Consider the following 17,223-nt stretch of genomic DNA (forward strand, 5'->3'; position numbering starts at 1 on the left):
AAGAAGAATGTATATTCTGTTGTTTGGGGGTAGGGTGTTCTGTAGATGTCTATCAGGTCCATTTGATCCAGTGCTGAGTTCAGGTCCTAAATATCTTTGTTAATTTTTTATCTCAATGGTCTAATATTGTCAGTGTGGTATTAAAGTCTCCCACTATTATTGTGTGGGAGTCTAAGTCTCTTTCAAGTCTCTAAGAACTTGCTTTATGAATATGAGTGCTCCTGTGTTGGGTGCAAGTATATTTAGGATAATGAGATCTTGTTGAATTGAACACTTTACCATTACGTAATTCCCTTCTTTGTCTTTTTTTTTTTTTTTTTTTTTTTTTTCTTTGTTGGTTTAAAGTCCGTTTTTTTTTCAGAAACTAGGATTGAAACCCTTGTGTTTTTCTGTTTTCCATCTGCTCAGTAGATTTTCCTCCATTTCTTTATTTTGAGCCTATGTGTGTCACTGCATGTGAGATGGGTCTCTTGAAGACATATACCAGTATGTCTTGGTTCTTTATCCAGTTTCTCACTCTGTGTCTTTTAATTGGGACATTTAGCCCATTTACATTTAAGATTAGTATTGATATGTGTGGATATAATCCTGTCATTATGATGTGAGCTGGTTAGTTTGCAGACTTGTTTATGTGATTGGGTTATACTGTCACTGGTCCGTGTGCTTCATTGTGTCTTTGTAGTGGTTGATAATGGTCTTCCTTTTCATATTTAGTGGTTCCTTCTGGAGCTCTTGTAAGACAGGCCAGGTGGCAACAAATTCCCTCAGCATTTGCTTCTCTGAAAATGATCTTATTTCGTCTTTGTTTATGAAGCTTAACTTGGTCAGATATGAAATTCTGGGTTGGAATTTGTTTTCTTTAAGAATGTTGAATATTGGTCCACAATCTTTTCTGGCTTGCAGGGTTTCTGTTCAGAGATCTACTGTTAGTCTGATGGGCTTCTCTTTGTGGGTGACCTGACCTTTCTCTCTAGCTGCCTTTAACATTTCTTCTTTCATTTCAACCTTGGAGAATCTGAGGATTATGTGTCTTGGGCATGAGCTTCTTGTGAAATATCCACTGTGATTCTCTGCATTTCCTGAATTTGAACGTTGGCCTTTCTGGGTAGGCTGAGGAAGTTCTCATAAATGGTATCTTGAAATATGTTTTCCAAATTTGTTCCATTCTCCCATCTCTTTCAGGTACATCAGTCATTCATAGATTCAGTTTCTTTATGTAACCCCATATTTCTCAGAGGTTTTGTTCATTCGTTTTCAATATTTTTTCTCTATTCTTGTATGCCTGTCTTATTTCAGAAAGGCAGTCTTCAAGCTCTGAGAATCTTTCCTTTGCTTGATCTATTCTGCTATTAATACTTGTGATTACAATATAAAATTCTCATAGTTGTTTTCAGCTCTATCAGTTTGACTTCATTCTTCTTTATACTGGCTATTTTCTCTGTCAGCTCCTGAAATGTTTTATCGTGCTATTTAGTTTCTTTGCACTGGGTTACAATGGACCTCTTTAACTCAGTGACTCAGTGATCATGAATTCCACTTCTGTCATTTCAACCATCTCAACCTCAGCCCAGTTCTGAACCCTTGCTGGAGAGATGATGTGGTCATTTGGAGGAAAGAGGGCACTCTTGCTTTGAGTTTTCAGCATTCTTGCGCTGATTCTTTCTCATCTTTGTGGGCTTATCTACCTTCAAACTTTAAGGTTGCTGGCCTTTGGGTGGGTTTGTTTGTTTGTTTGTTTGTTTGTTCGTTTTAAACTGGCCACTTTCCCACAGGGCTTCTGTGTTTTGTGTGGGTCTGCTCTAGTCCCTAGTCACCTCAGATATTCCAGTACATGAAGGTATTGCCAGTGAAGGCTATGAAACAGCAAAAATGGCAGCCTGCCCTTTCCTCAGGGAGCTCCATCCCAGGGAGGTACAGACTTGTTACTGGCCTGAATGCAGGCCCATAGGAGGTGGCTGGAAACCCCAGCTGGGAGGTCTCACTCAGTCAGGAGGCACAGGACCGGGGGATCTACTTAAATAATCAGTCTGACCATGTTTTTGTACAGCAGCTGTGTTGTGCTGGGGTACTGCTTCTGCTCCTGGTCAGCTTGGGCTCCCCAAAGCCTGGAGGCTGGAATGGCTGAGTCACCCAAGCAGCACAGATGGTGGTCCACCTCTCCCTCTGGGTGCTCTGTCACCAAAAGTTTTCAATTCTCTGTTGGCCAGAGAAAACTGGCAGGGTTGGCAGGAAGCCCCAGTTGGAAACTTTCACTAAGTAAGGAGGAATGAAATAGAGGACCCACATAAAGAGGCAGTCTAGTTATGCTTTCATAGAGCAGCTGTGCTGTGCTGGAGTGCCGCTTCTGTCCTGGTTGGCTTGGGGTCTCTGAAGCCTGCAGGCTGGAACATCTAAGCAGATTCCTTCCTCTAGGAACTCTGTCAGGAGAGAATTCAAGTCTCTGATCAGCCAGAGAACACCAGTGGGGGTGTCTGGAGGCCACGGTTGGGAGATTTTGCCCAGTAAGGAGGAACTGATCAGGAATGTGCTTACAGAAGCAGTCTGGCCACATTTTGGTAGAGCAGCTGTGCTGTGCTGGGGGGCCCTTCTGCCCCCATTTAGTCTGGACTCTCCAAAGCTCACAGACTGGAATGGCTGAGTCATCCAAATAGCAAAGATGGCAGCTTATCCCTCCTCCTGAGAACTCTTTCTCAGGGAGGCACAATACTGTTGCCAGTGGCTGGCTGGAATTCCAAGCCAGTGGGTCTTATCCGGTAAGGTGCCATGGACGTGGGGCCTGCAGACCATTGCTGCTTGGCCCCTAAGAGTCAGTCTCTTTCCTAGGGGTATGTAAAAAGGTCCAACCTCCCATCTTGCCAAAGTTGCAGCTACTTTTGCTGGGAAGCTCAGAGCCAGAGTATGTAAAGCTCCTGGAACTCTGCATATGCCTGAGTGGCTGCTCTGCCAAGACTCCACATAGCTTTGTATGTTAGACTGAACGCCCCGGTGAAGTGGGTTCTTGAGGGGATCTCCTGACCTGAGGGGCTGCAAAGATCCATGGAAGAAGCCTGCTTTCCCAGGGATGCACATTCACTCACCACTTCCCTGGGAGGGGGAGGTTCCCTTGGCTCTGTGTCCCTCCCAGGAGGGCTATCATTTTGACTTGCTTTTCTTCATTCTCTTTGGGTTGAGTTGTTTCCTTTAATAGTCCCAATGCAAGTACCTGGATGTTTCAGTTGAAGGTGCTATATTAACTCACCGCTTTCATTCCTTTCTCTGAGAGACATGCACCATAACTGCTTCTAGTTGGCCATCTTGGCCACTCGCAATAAATACTTGAATGGTGATTTCTGACAGTTTAGTCCACCTGCCACCCAAGAAGTGTACACTGTACCCAATGTACAGTCTTTTATCCCTCACCCCCTCCCAACATTTCCCCTCAAGTCCCCAAAGTCCAGTATATTATTCTTATGCCTTTGTTTCCTCATAGCTTAGTTCCTACTTACAAGTGAGTACATACAATACTTGTTTCTCCATTCTAAGTTACTTCACTTAGAATAATGGCCTCCAGCTGCATCCAAGTTGCTGCAAAAGACATTATTGTATTCATTTTTATGGCTGAGTAGTATTCCATGGTGACTATATAGCACATTTTCTTTATCCATTTGTTAGTTGATGGGCACTTAAGTGGGTTCCATATCTTTGCAATTGCAAATTGTGCTGCTAAAAACATGTGTGTGCATGCATCTTTTTCATATAATGACTTCTTTTTCTTTGGGTAAATACCTAATAGTGGGATTGCTGGATTGAATGCTAATTCTTTTAATTCTTTAAGGAATCTCCATACTGTTTTCTATAGCTGTTGTACTATAATTTACATTCCCATCAGCAACGTAAAGTGTTCTCTTTTCACTAAATCCATGCCAACATCTATCATTTTTTGACTTTTTAAATTATAGCAATTCTTCCAGGAGTGAGGTGTATCTCATTATATCATTATGTCTTTAATTTGTATTTCCCTGATGATTAGTGATATTGAGAATTTTTTCACATGATTGTTGGTCACTTGTATATCTTCTTTTGAGATTTCTTCTATTCATGTCCTTTGCCTGCTTTTTCATGAGATTATTTGTTTTTTACTTGCTGATTTAAGTTCCTTGTAGATTCTGGATATTAGTCCTTTGTCAGATGCATACTTTGCAAATATTTTCTCTCATTCTGTGGGTTTTGTGTTTACTATGCTGATTACTTCCTTTGCTATGCATAAGCTTTTGAGTTTAATTAGGTCTCATGCACTTTTTTTGTTGTTTTTGCATTTGCTTTGGGGGTCTTAGTCATGAAATCCTTGCCAAGTCAATGTCTAGAAAAGTTTTTCCAATGTTATCTTCTAGAATTTTTATGGCTTCAGGCCTTAGATTTAAGTCTTTGATCCATCTTTATTTAATTTTTGTATGGGTGAGAGATTACAATACAGTTTTCTTCTTCTACATGTGGCTTGCTAATTTTCCCAACACTATTTATTGAATAGGGCATCCTTTCTCCAATTTACATTTTTGTTTGCTTTGTCAAAGATCAGTTGACTGGAAACATTTGGCTTTATTTCTGGACTTTGTATTCTGTTCCATTGGTCTATGTGCCTACTTTTAATGCTAGTGACATGCTGTTTGTGTAACTATGGCCTTGTAGTACAATTTGAAGTCAGGTAATGTGATGCCTTCAGATTTGTTCTTTTAACTTAGTATTGCTATGCAGACTCTGTTTTGGTTCCATATGAATTTTAGGATTGTTTTTCCTAGTTCTGTGAAGAATGCGGATGGTATTTTGATGAGAATTGCATTGAATCTGTAGGTTGCTTTAGGCAGTGTGGTCATTTTATACAATATTGATTCTCTCTATCAATGAGCATCGATGTTTTCATTTGTTTGTGTCATTTATGATTTCTTTTAGCAGTGTTTTGTAGTTTTCCTTGTAGAGATCTTTCACCTCCTTGATTAAGTATATTCCTCAGTATTTTATTGATTGATTGATTTTTGGAGCTGTCGTAAAGGGATTGAGTTCTTTATTTGATTTTCAGTTCTGTTGTTGTTCACATATAGCAGTGCTACTGATTTGTGTACATTGACTGTGTATGCTGAGACTTTATTTTATTTGTTTATCAGATCTAGGATCTTTTTGGATGAGTCTTCAGGTTACACAATCATATCATCTGCGAATAGTGACAGTTTGACTTCATCTTTTCCTGTTTGGATGCCCTTTCTTTCTTTCCTTTGTCTGATTTCTCTATCTAGGACTTCCAGTACTATGTTAAATAGAAGTGGTGAAAGTGGACATCCCTGTCTTCTTCCAGTTCTCAGGGAGAACGCTTTCAACTTTTCCCCATTCAGTATGATGTTGGCTTTTAAATAATAAAAGTCATACATGGCTTTTATTACTTTGAGGTAAGTCCCTTCTATGCCTATTTTGTTTAGGGTTTTATCATAAAGGGATACTGGGGTTTATCAAATAATATTTTTGTATCAATTGAGATGGTCATATGGTTTTTGTTTTTGATTCTATTTTTGTGATGTATCACAGGTATTGACTTGTGTGTGTTAAACCATCCCTGCATCCCTCGTATGAAACCCACTTGATCACGATGTATTTTCTTTCTGGTATACTGTTGGATTCAGCAAGCTGGTGTTTTGAGAATTTTCACATCAATCTTCATCAGGAATATTGGTCTGTAGTTTTCTTTTTTTGTTATGTCCTTTCCTGGTTTTGGTATTAGGTTGATACTGGCTTCGTAGAATGATTTTAGGGAGGATTTTCTCTTTCTCTATCTTTTGAAATAGTTTCAGCAGAATTGGTACCAATTCTTCTTGGAATGTCAGATATAATTCAGCTGTGAATCCTTCTGGTCCTAAGCTTTTCCTTTTTAGGCATTTTTAAAAATTACTGATTCAATATTACTACATGTTATTGCTCGGCTCCAGGTTTCTATTTCTTCCTGATTTAATCTAGGGAGATTTGTATATTTTCAGGAACTTAACCATTTTCTCTAGATTTTCTAGTTTGTGCACATAAAGGTGTTCATAGTAGCCTTGAATGATCTTTTGTGTTTCTGTGGTATTGGTTGTAATATCTCCAGTTTAGTTTCTAATTGAGCTTATTTAGATCTTCTCTCTTCTTTTCTTGGTTAATCTCACTAATGGTCTTCAATTCTGTTTATCTTTTCAAAGAACCAGCTTTTTGTCTCATATGGCTGGCTTTCATTAGCTGGCATTGGCACTATGGGGAGTGGGGTAAAAGACCTCTGGATCTCCAGCTGTGTGACATTAAGGGCAGAAGGATAGGAAAGACAGGAAAGATTAAGATTAAAAGATAGAAAAGAGAAAGGAAGAGAATTCGGACAGTTCAATGGTTCTAAGTGGCTGTCTAATATTTTCCTTCTAAGAGCCAAAATGAATAATGCAAATTTGTCTTCAAGGCTTTTCATTCACATGACTTTGAACACTAAAAGAAGTCTTCTTAGCTGAGAGCTGCTGCCACACCTGTTTGACAGGATCTGAAATTCCTTCAGTGCCGTTTTCATAGATGCCAATGTCCACAAGGCCAGGTGGGAAATGCAAGTAAGAGCAGCGGGGTTGGAGAAACGAAAGAGCAAGACCAGCACTTCACCAATAAAAACATATTATTGGAAGAAAGCAAAAAGAGGGCTTAAAACAGCTGTCTTAGGTGTATGGCCCTTCCTGCAAATTACTAGTTTTGGCTGATCACTTTTAGAATTAAAACAAAACAAAACAAAACAAAACAATACAGCTATGTAATATCACACTAATTACATTAAAGTATTTTAAATTACAGACATTTTACCAAGGAAGTAATTTATATAGTTTGTCGGCCAGGTGTGGTGGCTCAAGCCTATAATACCAGTATTTTAGGAGGTCTAGGCAGGCAGATCACTTGAGGTCAGGAGTTTGAGACCAGCCTGGACAACATAGTGAAACTCTGTCTCTACTAAAAATACAAAAATTAGCTGGGCATGGTGGTATGTTCCTGTAATCCCAACTACTCGGGAGACTGAGGCAGGGGAATTACTTGAAGCAGTGAGGTGGAGGTTGCAGCAAGCTGAGATCACACCACTGCACTCTAACCTGGGCAATAGAGCAAGACTCTGTCTCAGAAAAAAAACAAAACAAAACTATATATATATATATATATATAGTTTGTATAAAATATCTTCATTTTTAAATATTGGCACGTAATTCAAATTACATTTAAACCATTATGTACCAATATCAAAGGATACAAAACTTAAGTTAGATAAGAAGAGTAAGTTCAAGAGATCTATTGTACAACATAGTGACTGTAGTTAATAACAATGTATTGTATTTTTGAAAAATGATGAGAATAGATTTTAAGCGTTCTCACTACAGAATTGCTACATAAGGTAATGCATACATTAATTTACTTGATTTAGCCATTCCACAATGTATATATATTTCAAAACATCATGTTGTACACAATAAATATATGCAATGTTGTCAGTTAAAAAATATGTTAAACAATAAAAATACATAAATATAGAAAATGATCAAGTAAGTTCAGTAAAAAAGATATTGTTTACCAAATATGACGCATGTTCGTATGGCAAGTTGCTGTTTTATGGTCCCTGCTTTAATAATAGCTTTTAAAAAGTTATTTTAGTCAGCATTAAGTAGCTAGAAAGTGCTAAGAGATTTAATAGAGGAGAATTAATGTGTTTCACTCTGAATATAAATGACTACCAGTCCTTTTCTGCATTAAGACATATACTTAAAGAATGAGAAGGGAATGGAGAGGATATTATTACATAGAAGAAAGGGTTACAGAGAACTGTTGAAGACTACAATAACTAATCGGTAGCTTTCACAATTCTGCAGCCAGTTCTTCGACCCTTCCTCAACTCTGTGTGGAGCAAGGAGTAAGAGCTGGTCCAGAGTGAGGTTACTTTTGTGTAGGGTGCACCCTATCATCTTAACAGAAAGAGGTCTCACTGTATAATTACTTCATGGCATATTTTGTGTCTATAAATATTCCTGATACCAAAATATTTCACTCTGCTTTCCAACATCCAATTACATTTAAAAGAAGTTCCACCTAAAAATAACTGAAGCATGATCTTTGAGAGTTTATCTAGTCACAAGTATTTTTAAATATTCCACAGACAACTATGAATCTCACTAAAGTTGGAAAATTATTGCCCCATAACTTCACAAAATTAAACAATGTAAAGCTCACGGGGTATAATGCAGTTGTTCCTGCTATAAAGGACTCATGAAATGGGGAAGATAGAGATGACTGGGAAAAACAAGGTGGGAAGGAGTCCCTGGGTGCGAAGAAGGACACAATGTGAAGGATCAAAGTACTTTCCCTTCTGCCACCTGCCTTCAGGTCTCCTATATGTATATATGGTCTTTTTCACAGAGTCCAAATTTCCAACCTTTATCATTGACACTGTGTTCTTTTAGCCAACCTCCTTGATTTGACACTTCAGCCTTATTTTCTCATGGTCTTTCTCACTGTAGTCAACTTCCTCTAATTAACCACCTCAATCATTCCCAACTCATCATTTTTCTAAAAAATTTAGAAACAAACATCCCATTTTAATATTCCTTATCTTTATCATAGTGGTGGCTGTACAACTCTGTGTGTCTGTCAAAACTCATAGAACTATATATCTAAAAGGTAAATTTTACAATATGTTTAGTATACCTAAATATACCTGACTTTAAAAATAAAGCATATTTTTAAATGTTCTATTTTCAGTCCCAGTCATTTCTTTCAGACTATATAAATAAAAGGGAGAAGAGAAGAAATATAAAAGAAGTGGGCACAAATTTGGGAAGGCTTATGGAAATAGCATACTATATGTGTGCTGTGGTATACCTTTACCAAGTTGAGTAGTTAATGTAGCTTTTATTTTAATCTCAAATTAGGACTGTTGGCACAACCAGTAGAGTATGGCTAATAAAGCATAAATTAGGGAAAAAGTGGTAAGGATACCTTTTTACTATTTTACAGTTTGAGGTTCAAGTTTTTCCTGGATAGAAAGAAAAAAATAATCTTTTTATCATTGCCAACTTTTCCAGTGGATAAAAATTACTCTTTTTAAGTAGAGATCAACTGGAGTATGCCTTTGACAGTAGACCTTCCCTTAAGGTCTCATCAGTAGAGCTCTTAGATGGTCAAAGGATAATACAATTAGCAAAGTTTGATAAACATGCTTCCTCCTCAGAACTGTTTCATTAAGTGCTTTTCTCACTAGAATTATAATGAGAGCTGTAGAACTATAGTAACAGAGATTGGGGGTAATGATTCATCAGGTTATGGAGCTCTTACAGAAGCCCAATCCCATAAATTTTCTTTAGTACACTCTCTTGGCTGAGTTTTAATTATAATAGGTCATGTTAACTTGATCAATGTTTCTAAGTCCATGGAGATACAGAGCTAAGGTATCGCCTGGAAATATTAGTTTAAATCTCATTTGTGTCCACATACTCTTATGATAAATTGCTAATGAGATTTCTTAATATTATAATTATTTCTGTTGAACACTTGATAGATTTGTTTCAGTGCTTGCCACCTCTTTTCCCTCTGTGTAAGTCAATATTTTAAATCTATATTGTGCTTTTATTTCTCTTGTGCCCACATCTAATAGCAACCTTATTTATAGGTTTTCTGTCAACTGCCTTTATCTCCCAATAGCATGGCATCTATCAGAAGAGAGAAGTGATAACACTCTCACTGACTCTTAATCAAGAATTTTCCCTGTTTGTTTCTCTTCATAATTAGTAACTTCACTCATCTATGTTTCACAATTGCATTTCAGATGGTCTGGGCTAGGGTAATAGAAATACAAGGAAATGTGGCTACCCAGCTACCCAGCTAAATGGTGGCTTTGTAAAGTAGATAGTTTCTGATATCATGCAATTTTCAAATTCTGGAAAGACTCTTCTTTCCAAACTGGCTCCTTATTTATGAAATTTCTTTCACTGGTCACCTAACTTCATGGAACTTCAAGCTAATCCTCTTTCAACTCTTGAATACTTTCCTGCACTTCTGTGCTTTAAGATGCTCCAGAAACTATAACTTCAACATTTCAGATATTTGTTGAAAAAGTTTTTAAAATCAAATAACTTTAAGGAGAAATACCATTCATTGATGCCTTAATGTGAATGAGTTTTACATTCGAAGGTAGAGTGGAATGAGGGGTAGAGAAATAGAAGATTATTTTACAGTTCAGAAAGGTTGATTTTCATCTAGGATATAAAGGCTCAGGTTAACCAGAGGTCTATTTATCTCACACTCAATCTTAACTTTAAGATTTCTATTTCTTTACTGAAAAAAGCATTTATACATAAACAACAGATAAAACCTGCAGGCTAAAGGGAAGAAGGTCCTCATGTAAGAGGCTTGGTGTAAGAAAATGGGGAGCATATGTTAACCATTCAGAAAGATTTTGAGCGATGAAATAGTGTATGGCATAAAGATCCAGAAACAACAAACAGGATAGAATTCTTATTAAGATTGTGAATCCAATGGGTTTCCTTTTCTGATAATTCAGGTACTGTTTGAAATAAAGTTTTCAAAACTGTCCATAAAGGTTAACAAATTAGTTTTGATTTGAAATATCACAACCATTTTTTCTTGCTTTCTTGAGATTAAGGCTGAAAGAGTTTCATTGCATTTTTATTAGAAATGAGCTCTTTCAGTGTGCTCTTTTAAATGCTATTAAGGGCTACCTATGGTCTGAATAATCTATTTTTATGAGAAAAAAATAATATATGGGTAAGTTACCAGATAATGGATTTTCAGATCTCCATTAACAGCCAAGATTTCATGTTACTACTTTAGTGTCTATGTTTAGGACACTGTTTAGTGAATCAGACTAAGAGGCAGCTCAGTTTCACAATCTAGGTCATGTGATCACAGCGGTGGAAGAGAGAAGTGGGCACCTGACCCATAGAGAGGTCCTTTGCCACCATTTCCCTGCTAATTACATTATACATAAACTGTCTCAATTGAAAAGCTCTGATGCAGGTTTTTTTTGAAATACTTGTTTGTTTCCACCTACTTTCATTGGAAGCAGCTAAATAGGAGCCCTCAAGCTGGAAATCTGAAAATTCTCTTTGATTTTCATCTATTTCTCATCTTTCACTTCCTAACAATTGCCAAGTCAATATAATTTCATCATTACTTTCTTCTCATATTTTATCACTACTGTGTTTAAGAAACTTCCCAGTATCAATGAAAAAAAGAAATATTTTTATGTATATATTTTCTTATAAATTATATATATGTTACTATCATTTCTACTACTTTTGGAGTCAGATAGGTCACTTCATCCCTCCACATATCCAGCACCCCAGACATGCTAGGAGACTCTCTGGTACCATTGTTGGTTCTTTCAAATCTTAATTCCTGCTTTTCCCTGGGCATGAAAATTCATCTCATCTTGTCTGGTTATTGACGTCATACTCATGCTTCAAGATTCAAGACTTTTCATTAAACATTTCAATGAACAACTCTGTTTCACATTCCTACTTGAGCACATTAGGCTGAGTGCCAAGTGCTGGGTGCTCACATGCGTGCTTCTCTGTCAAGTCATCTCCACACTTCTACATCAGAAATAAGAGTGACTCATAAGTGGAGTTGAACAATGAGAACACATGGACACAGGGAAGGGAACATCATACACTGGGGCATGTCACGGGGGTGGAGGGACTAGGGGAGGGATAGCAGTAGGAGAAATACATAATGTAGATGACAGGTTGATGGGTGCAGCAAACCACCATGGCACGTGTAGACCTATGTAACAAACCTGCACATTCTGCACGTGTATCCCAGAACTTAAAGTATAATAATAATAATAATAATAATAATAAAGAGTGACATTGTCTGCTCCCTTCCAGCTCTCATTTCACCTCAGCTTGAGTTAGAGTTACCTGTTCAAATGCTTGTCTTCTTCACTGTATTGGAAGCTCTTAACAGAATATTTTTAAGAACTACTATGATCCTTTATGTATGAAGATTCTTTTGTTGAAATAATAAAGAAATTAATGAATAATGATTAGAATGTAGGTGAATGGACTACCAATATCCAAATATAGATTAGACACTCAAGTTTACTCTGCCTACGTCCCACCAAACACTGAATGATTGTAAAGTTATTAAATTAAGAATAAATTCGTTAAAACTCTGAGAATAGAAGGAAGAAGAAAATCGAACTAAGATTAAGGCACATTTCAGGAAAAAGAAACATTCCCATCAGAGAAAAATGCAGCAGAGGAAGGAAGTTTTGTGTGTGTGTGTGTGTGTGTGTGTGTGTGTATTTTAATTTTATTTGGTTTTTGTTTGTTTGTTTCTCATGACGAAATTCGTGGTGTTGATAAATATAACAAGTCAGAATAGGAGACAAAGCACAAAATGAGATGGTTGATCAAGAACTGCAATTGCATAAGCTACACAAATCAGTGTCCTGAACAAATGCAGTAGCCATATTTACCCCCTGGGCTAACACAAGAAACATACTAAGGAAATTGAGCAATTGATACGGGTGAAGCTAGAACGTTCTAAGACTGGAGAGTTATCCCTGTTTCAGTTATCTATTACTGCATGATAAAATGTTCCAAAAGTTAGCAGTTTAGCTCATAAATATATGGACCAGGATTGGGGGCACTGAGAGTTTTCCGCTGCACAAGGGTTATTCAGTCAGCTGCAGCTGGCTTGCAGCTAGGCTGGACTAGAAGATCTGAGAAAGCTTAACTCACATTGCTTCCTCAGTGCGCCTCCATGTGGCAGCCCTCTCTATACATGGCTAGCTTGGGCTTCTCGATAGCATGATGGCCTTGAAACAGTGGCTCTTTTCAGAAGGCCATTGGCTTCCAAGTGGTAAAGGCAGAGACCATAGATTTTTTAAGGCCCAGACTGGGAAGTTTTACACAGTCACTTCTGCTATATTCTGTTGGAAAAACAGATAACAAGGAAAGCTCAGATTCCAGCAGAGGGGAAATAGACTTCATAATTAATGAGGTCAAGGTAAAGTCACACTGCAAAATAGCCTATGGGATAACAAGTATTTTGGGAACCAATTTTGGAAACACACCTTCTGCCTTCAGTCCACAAAAAATTTCCTCTCTCATGAAAAACACACTCGTCACTTTCCCCCCAAATTTCATTCTATTACATCAGACCTAGGCTTGAGGACAATTTCTTTATCTAAATTGGGTCCAGGTGCAGATAAGTTTCTTCAGGTGTTATTCTTTGGGCACAGCATCTTATCTTCAGAGATGAATGGATAAAAAATTAAAAGACATTTTTCTTGACCCACACCCAATGTATATGGGGAAAATAGAGACAGAATAACTGCAACAGCCCCTGTCATTCAAAAAAGGAGGAAAACAGGAAACTACACAGTAGTCAGTCATCCACAGCAATTTTGAAATCCACCTAGCATATGTCGTCAACCCCTGCTGCTCTGGGGAAAATAAATGTACATGATTAAAGTCCAGCTCTGCTCTCCAGAAGCAGGTGTCCTGGCAGTGTAGCTATACCATGTTGCTGTACCATGTTGTAAAAGACATTGCCCATATTTGCAGCTGAGTGATTTTCTCAACTTGTTTCCTATGTGTGAAAGTTTGGGGGCCCATAGGCCTCACTTCATTTTGAAATCTCTTGTCCATTTCAGTCCAAACTGGTACAGTTTCTATCAAAGATATGTGTCTTTCCTATACATTGAATTATAACCCCACTCCTTAGACAAAAGACATGTATGTGCCCCTCTGCTTCAGTTTGTGAATCAGGGTGTCATGGGACAAATCATTTCATATCCTTAGGTGCCCTTTATTCAAGCAGAGATCAAAGCAATATACCACTAATTTTTTTTTTTTTTTTAATTTCTTCACAAAGCATCTTCCAGGAAGATCTTTGACTTAATATTGACCCCAAAGCCACATTTTACAGGCAGCGTCTTGGATTTAATTTTGGCTCTGCATCCATTTCCTAATTTGGAGACTATGCCAGCTGGAGGAGCTGGGAATGAGACATAGTTTTATTTTCTAACCTGGCACATCCTAAGTTAAAAATAGTTCCTGTAAATTCTGCTTGAATATGAAACAGCTCCTTTTTTGGTTGATTTCTCTCACTTTATAATGGACAATTAAAAGAGGTCAGTTAAAGTTTCCAACATTCTCCCTGGAAACTTCATTAGCCATATTCACTCAAAGGCTAGGCTTCTTGTGGGCTGCTCATAGCCACTATCTGAGTGTGGTAGGGATACTAAGGTAGGCCCCTCCATACAGTAACAAGTACATCTAAAATTAAAGAGTTGAAACTACAACCACTGTATTTTGTTTATGATTCTTTGGATTGGGATTTGGGGCAGAGCAGTGCTTCTGCTCCATGTATTTTGGTCTGGGATCAATCTCTCAGCTGGTAACTGGGCTGGGCAAAAAGATCCAAAAAGGCTTTGTCTGCATGTTTGTCATCACCATGCTTCTTCATGTAGATTTTCTTTCTTTATGTGGCTGAAGTGATTTTCTTCATGGTCATCTCAGGGTATTTAGACTTCTTTCATGGCATCTCATTTCCAAAAAAAAAAAAAAAAAAAAAGCCTTATTAGCAAATGATATGGAAAGAAATTGCATGATCTAAACCTCAGTCTCCTGTGTTACGCGTAGTCATTTTTGTTGCATTCTCGTGACCGAAGCAGGTAACACGGCCAGCACAGATTTCTGCAGAGCGGAAATAAACTCCACATTTGATGGAGGCATGTGTGGCAAACATAAAAGTGAATTGCTCAGCTCTTCAGCAACAGGGAGAGTGATTGGTTGACATCTCCAGCTGTTGCACTCTGACTGTACCACCATAGTACACTCAAAGACCACACTTCCTGCTCTCTCAGCCAATGACTGAGAGTGGCAAGAACGCAGAGGCAGGCTCAACTTACAAGATGCAGAAATTCTTTAACTTGCTACTTTGTCCTGAGAGCTTCCCAAGAGCCTGGCATAATATTTCTAGGAACTATGCTGCCATCTGAGATGACCTATTCTGCCTTCCTTCCTTCCCTGTCTTCACAGAGGTCAGGCTTGTTTCATGGTCAGAAAACTCTTTGCATCTTATCTTCCTTCTTATCATTCCTGTTCCTCTAATGGGTGTTTTCCCCAATTAATGTTGTGCACCTCTAATCTTGGTATCTCCTTCTCAGGGGACCCAGACTAACCCAGCCTGAAAAGGTCACAAGAGAGCATGTGGGATGAGACCCTGTTGTGGCTTGCACACTAAGAGAACCAAAGGGTTTACCTGAAACCTCACAGTCAGCATGCCCTGCCAATACAGAGAGCGGACTATCAGAGAAGAAATCAATAACAGCAGAAAAGACCCATTAATCTACCTAATTTTTCATTCATAAACATGAATAAACAGCCAAACCCCACCAGACACTTGAAGTAGATCAGCATCAGAAAGGCAAGGTCTATGATAAACAAGATAAAGATGAGAATTTTCATCAGAATTTTTCTTTCCTGTGTATTGTTTTTGAAAACAATTAAGGATATACTTCTATAAACTGAAAAATGAATGAAGAGAAGCAGGGATAACTATTTTGGGGGAAAAAGGTCTAGATCCCTTAAGGTGGCCTAGAAGGCCTTCTGCAGGAAGGGCCTGGATTCACTTTCCAGTCCTCAACCTCAGGGCTGGTCTCCATACATCCTGGTGCATGACCCTCATTAAGAGCTTACAGTTTTCTCCAAGATCAGGGCTGTTCTGAGTCTCAATGTCTCAGCTCCTCTCTCACGGTACATGTGCTCAGATACATATGTCTTGAAGTTGGAATTAGACAGTAAACACTACACTCACTCAACTCTGTTTCTTCTTCTTCATCTTTTCCTCTCTTCTGGATATTGTAGAAATTTCTATACAAACCAGAATTCAGGAGACCACAGTATTCATTTATATTATATAACATTTTGTCTGAGACTTTAAAAATTGAATGTCATGATAAATGTATTCTCATGAACTCAAACTGTGAAGATTCAGTCTCTTCATCAGTAATATTGGTTTTATTTTATGTGTAAAAAAGCAGATCAATGTGGCTTCACAGATATTCAGCACTTGGGTTATATTATCTTTTGTTTTTAACATTTTCTTATACTTCTTATCTCTATGGCATAAAAGTTGCCCTCCTGAATCAAGTTCCATCTACCATTTCCAGAATAGTTAATTTTTTTTCTGGTTCTTAGTAATACATTGGTTAGTTGGTTTATATTCCTAATGTTGGAAGGGAAACAATGTAAGCTTTTTATTTCTTTGACTACAAAAGGAAGTTAACTAGAGAAATGGAAATGGACAAATTATTCTAAGTCAAAAATAGGACAGTGGCTTATATTATTAGTATGACTTTAAGTCCTGTCAAATGAAAGTCTTCTCTAGGTATGTATTGTAAAATGATGGACATAACATGAGGAAGTTTCAGAGTGATAAGCTGGACAGCTAGAAGTATTTGAGTATTATTACTTTCCCCTTAAAAACTGGAAAAGTACCAAGACAGGCCATTAAAACAGGCAGAGTGAGAAAGAAATAAACCATTGTCTTTATAGAAATGCACATATTACTTTTATGAATATTATTTTTAAAGTTGAAAGTAAAGAATATCAAAGAAAATGAGTAAAGACCAGCTGGACTTGGCAGAAGCCTAGGGATGTGCCTTCCTTCCATCTGAGATGAGGTTCCATTCTCCAGGAACGATGGCTATCAATCTTACCTTTCTGGCTCTTTGTGTCCATCTTTCATATGGGGTTGAGACTATAAAATCGCCCAGAATCCTTGCAGTCCACAGTTTAAGAACATTATGAAAACTCCAGTTGGGCTGGATCTTTTCCTTTTATTTATTTCAAAGCTATAGTTAGATTCATGTAGGTGCCATTCAAAAATGCAGTCTATTCAACCCATACATATGAAATCAGCAGAGTGCCTCTAGCAACCACACTGCGGTAACCATACTGTCCACAATCTCAATTCAAATTCCAATGTTATGCTCAGACAAAAAGTGCTCTTTTTTGCACTTAAATATAAGAGCAAACCGGTAGAGTGGGAAAGAACATGTTTATAAGCCTAAAAAATCCTCTTATTGTTCTAATTAGCATATATACATAAACATGAATTCATCTCAATGTGTGACACCTAATTTATGAGTAAAAATGCTATGTGAAAGTTCCAAATACTTAT

The 17,223-nt window shown here is 37.7% G+C and overlaps 1 long non-coding RNA gene across 1 annotated transcript in view; it reads right to left on the reverse strand.

Moving 5' to 3' along the window:
- LOC126957039 (uncharacterized) overlaps window positions 1–17,013 on the reverse strand; it is an 81,913-nt gene extending 64,900 nt beyond the window's left edge. The window contains exon 1 of the long non-coding RNA XR_007726633.1: window positions 16,760–17,013. This is a non-coding gene — a long non-coding RNA (uncharacterized LOC126957039). The remainder of the gene's footprint in view (window positions 1–16,759) is intronic.
- Window positions 17,014–17,223: the final 210 nt, after the last annotated feature.

Source organism: Macaca thibetana, chromosome 6 (assembly GCF_024542745.1).
Source record: "Macaca thibetana thibetana isolate TM-01 chromosome 6, ASM2454274v1, whole genome shotgun sequence".
Taxonomy (NCBI): domain Eukaryota; kingdom Metazoa; phylum Chordata; class Mammalia; order Primates; family Cercopithecidae; genus Macaca; species Macaca thibetana.